The sequence below is a fragment of the Neopelma chrysocephalum genome, unplaced genomic scaffold, assembly GCF_003984885.1.
Source record: "Neopelma chrysocephalum unplaced genomic scaffold, ASM398488v2 Primary Assembly neopelma1_97390, whole genome shotgun sequence".
In the NCBI taxonomy this organism is placed as follows: Eukaryota; Metazoa; Chordata; class Aves; order Passeriformes; family Pipridae; genus Neopelma; species Neopelma chrysocephalum.
The window spans coordinates 3,391,335-3,396,389 of NW_020926031.1; positions in this window are offsets into that span (position 1 = coordinate 3,391,335).

The following is a 5,055-nucleotide window of genomic DNA, read 5'->3' on the forward strand; positions in this document are numbered from 1 at the left end:
TTGTTTTACAGCATGGCTCAGGTGTGAGTACTTGATCTTCCTTCAATCAATAACTGCAGACAAGCATTCCTCAAAAATGCACAAATACTTATTAGAAAAAATCCAAGCCAAATCACTGGATGCAAATGTTCTCTTTTCAAAAGGGACTCTGCTCTCAGCTATGGTGATGCAAATCCACACATTGAAAAACAAACCAAGAGGTATTACAGACTTATACCAGCATTGCTATTAACAGAATTTTGTCTTTTGTCCTTTTCAATTTTTACTGACATCCCAAAGATTCATGTTAAAAAGAATAGAGTCTATAACTTCAAGGAATGATTCAATTAAAAATGTAAGTGCTGATGTTTAGTATTTATACAGGAGATGAAAAAAAGAAAGTTATACTAAAACAAATATGCAAAGATGAGCAGGTATTAGCTATCAGTTTGTACGGAAAACCAAGAGGACAAATCCAATATGAAACACATCAGAAACAGTCTATGGAAAGCAGATTTCTAAGTTTCATAAATGAGGCACCCCAAACTGCTGCACCAAAGCACCTACTCAAGGACAAGACTGAAGAAAGCCTTTGAGGAAATAAGATACAGCAGAGCAAAGAAAAACAAAGTCAAAAAATATATCCTTAAAATATTTAATATACTTGTTTCATGAGCCATGTTAAATGATACTGTATCAAGTAGATGTCAAAACGTATTAATAAGCAAATTGTGACAACCAACACTACAACAGCTGTTTCACTGTAAATCATGGTTTAAATTTTCAGAACATGTTTCTAGTTCTGACAACCATCCTGGCTGTCACCCACTGACAACTGAGGGTAGTGTGCAGGAGTACCTGGGAATAATAAATTTCAAAATCTTTAAAAACAAAAATAAATTGGCTTAAGCAAGAAAGATGATTAGCTGTTTTTTAAATTCGCATTACTTGCACATCCTTGCCTAAGGAAGCTGGTCTATTTCAAAATATCTAGTTAGAAAAGAATTTGGCATTAGCTTTAGCTGTGAGGGAGTTACTCTATTTAATCCATGCTGCTATTGTATCTGACACTACACTCAAGTGACAGCCAAGAAAAGCATAAGCTTTGGGAATGTGCCATAATTCCAATGTACATATACTGCTACCACCAGAAAACTGAATCTAAATAGGGTTGAGTGATAACAAGAACTTGACTTGAACCTAGAGAGTCCCTTGTGACCTACAGATGACAAGGTTTAGTGCACAGACCAGCACCTTCTCCTTTTTGCCCATAAAATAAAGTAAGTATAAACTCCAGATCACAGAACAAAACTGATGAAGAACAGTCATTTCTGACTGAACAAAACCAATGCATATTCTTCAAGCCATGTATGCTCATACAAGACACTTTTTAATAACAAAGCTGCAGTATGAAAGGAATGTACATGACATACACAGAAGGTATTGTGAAAAAGCAGTCATTGTAAAAAATTACCTATAAGTTAGCAAAAAAACCCCACCAAACTGCAGATAAAATTCGTTGCAAACATATAATCTTTGGTTATAGAAACAGCAACAATGTAAGAGTACAGAGAAATTGAACACCTATATAGTACAGACATAGGCAACACTGACACAACTTAGCAGTCCCCGTTTTAAAACAGGCAGAGCAAACCCCAGGGAGGAGATCCAAAACTGAAACAATACAGTAAAAAGCTGCAAAATAATCATTGGAAGGCTGGAAAAGTTTCCTATAGAGGGATTTGAGAACTGCAATAAATTATGTAGTATTCAAATCATGTTTCTGTCTTCTTAAGCCCACTGAAATAAGAACCATATCCAAAATGACCTGGCTTTCTATTGTAGAGAAAGAGAAATCAGATCCAAGAAACTTAATTTAAAACTCCAAGTAAAATATGTTAATGATTAAATATGAGTTTAAGCAAAGAGGAGGAAGTTGATTCTCCAGAGAGATGTAAAGAGAGCGGGAAGCTTGTTTGTATTCTAACTTTGAATATGCATATAAATCAATTCAATTGATCACCCTGAGATATAAGGGACTCATGCTGAAAAGTAACATGCTCTTCCCTTGTCCTCACTGCAGGCATCTATGAAACAACACTAAAATAATTAAACACAACAGAGTTTTGCAAACATTATTCCAGGTTCAGGCAGTAATCAAAACTGTTAAAAGTTGCTATAATGCACAAGGTAACAAACAGCTCAAAAGACCCTGAAATATGTCAGTATTGTGACATCCTACTCAACCTGTGGAGCTGAGGAGTTCTGGTGATTGCCTGCTTTCCTTGTTTGCACTGCCTGGATAAATGGCTGCTAATTACCTGATTGCCTGATGTATTCTCTCTACCTGGACGTGGCAACCTCTGGGATTGTTCTACACAAAATATTCAGAAGAGATAAAGAAGAAAACAGGTATTTTCTTTGTTAAAAATTATATACCAGACATATACGATATACGGATCGACCCTCTTACTCTAGGGCTATGAAGATTATTTTACTTAAATCTTACCGTAGGTTCTAAAACACTTTCCTCTGATGTTGGCTTTGTAACTTACAAGCAATGAAGTGACTGCATTCACTATGTCACACCTTGCTCAGAAGGGCCTTACTGACAAGCAGGTTTTCTAGCAAAAGAGAGAGGACACTCAACAACTGATACAAGTTATCATTTAAAGTATTAGGTTTCAGAAAGTTAAGTGTAAGAAAGTCAAATTCAACTATTCTTCAAAGATTAAATATTATAAAAATTTCAAGAATTTATGGCCCTTTCTTAAAAAGACCACATTATGATTTCACAAGATTCTTGTGGTCTTTGGCTTTCCCTCAGATGGAAATATTTTAGGACTACAGGTTTTATGCTTTCCATCTTGAAGAGATAGAAATATTTTTTGTCCGTTTGTGGAAGTCAAAAAGACAGCATAGCACTATCCTTGCATAAACTCTTGAAAACACTGCTACGAAACACTGATGGGTGTGTTATGCTCGATGGCTAAAACATGAGTAGCTTTCACAATACTCACAAGTCTGAAGAAAACCCAAGATATATAACCTGCATTTTACTATTCCCAAACTGTAAGTTTTATACTCCAAAATAGAAACAAAACTTGTCATAGTTACCTCTAAGAAACAAATGCTTTACAGAACCCAACAACTATCCAAACAATTAAAAGATACAATGACAATTTAGTTTGCTAAAAAAAATACAGGTTTACTGTTAAGATATAAATTCAATAACCTCTTTAGTACTTTTTTTTTTTTGTAATGCAGCTACAATGCAAACATCTTCATGGGTGCAGTTCAATCCACCTTCTGACGTCGCACTTTGCTGTAGAGCAGAGAGGGCAGCCCATGGCCCACTCCGCTCTGTACTGAAGGCTTCAGGTCCCTGTGAGCCAAATGCTGCAATATCATAGAACGGCAGTGCAGAAAGCCAAGTGATGAAACACCACGGAATACCTGGCCCATTCTAAAATAAACTGCAGAGGCACATTCAGACTGCACTTCAGCAAAGAGAGTGAACATGACTGTTCTCACAGAAAACTTACTGTGTGCAGTTACTTGGTTAAGCCGATAATGCCTCGCTGAAGGCATGATCAGTTTTCCTGCACAGATCAAATGGATTTAGTTCAGACTTAGAATTCTACATGGAACTATGCCACAATATTTCAGCTTCACATTGAGTTTTGGGGGAGCTGAGAGGTGGTGGTTTTTTGTTTTAAAGAACATGAAGATATTTCTGTTCTTATGCATATCCCAAAGATTACTACCCTCTTTCTAACCTGAACTCTCAGCTTTAAAGCATTAACTAGAGACCTTCTGATCAGGATCCATTTGTTTGAAGTGTGCATTAAAAAACAAGTTGTAACACGTATACTGGAAAAAAGAGCACTGCTTCAGAGTCCCTTCAATTCAGCAGAGTAAACAAAATACTCCATAAACACTGCTTTAAATTGTGCAGTAAAAGAGAGGAAGTAGCAGTAAGACGCTAATGTATATCCAGGAGTTAACAGGTGGGGGGGTTTCTCCAGTACAGTAATTTAAAAAAGAAAAAAGGAAGAAAACAAAACCAAATCAAAACACAAAACTGCTGAAATTTGTAATAGTCCTAAAAATGTTAAAAGTATACTGTGCTGACAGACATGAGATTACTCTATTTCTCCAGTACCATCACAGTATTTTCAGACTATGTGGCAGCTCTGTAATTAATAAGCCAGTTTATCAATTATGCGGTAAACAACTTCTACTCTGATGTGTAACACTTCTGTCTCACATAAACAAGTGAACAGGAACCACAGAAAGCCTGTTACCATTTCACAGCATCTGTACATTGCCAACTACTTAAGTATTTTTCAATGACCAAAAAATGGACAAGAAGGTAAATTGTATTGCTCCTCTCTACCAATACTGAAAGAACAAGGCATAAATCAAATTTATTAATTTCCAGTTATTCTGTGTTCCAGCATGTGGCTTACAATCCTGTGTTGGAGGAGTTTCAGAAACTATATAAACGCCGGCCTGAAAGTGGAAATTAACACTAACACCACAGAGCGCACGCTGAAATAAGTGACCCGGCAGTGGCTCGCCCATTACCCCACCTTCCATTCTAACAAGAGGACGGAGGGCACGTCTTCTCCCCTCACGCCCCCCGAGCAGCGGGACGCAAGCGGGACGCTGCGGACACAGCGCGGGAGCGCGAACCGCGGACGGGCCAAGACAAAAAGCAACAAACAAAAAAGCAACAAACAAAAAAACAAGCAACAAAAAAACCTCAACAAAACCCAAAGAAAACAAAGTGAGAAAGAGCCGAACACGTCCATAAGGGCCACAAAGGACACCTCGACTCAGCGAGAATCACGGACTCCCGGGAAAACCCGGACCGCACATACCCGCCCCCACGGCACCTCCCACCGCCCCTTCGCCCCGCCCACCCTCCACCCGCGGTGCAGCTGCGCACGCGCGGAGACACTCCCGCCCCTCGCCCCACTGGCCGGCACCCCATTGGCTCCCCGCGCGCCCCGCCCCGCGCGCCCTGCCCCGCCCTCTGCCGCCCGCGCGCAGGCGCAGTCGCGGCCGTTT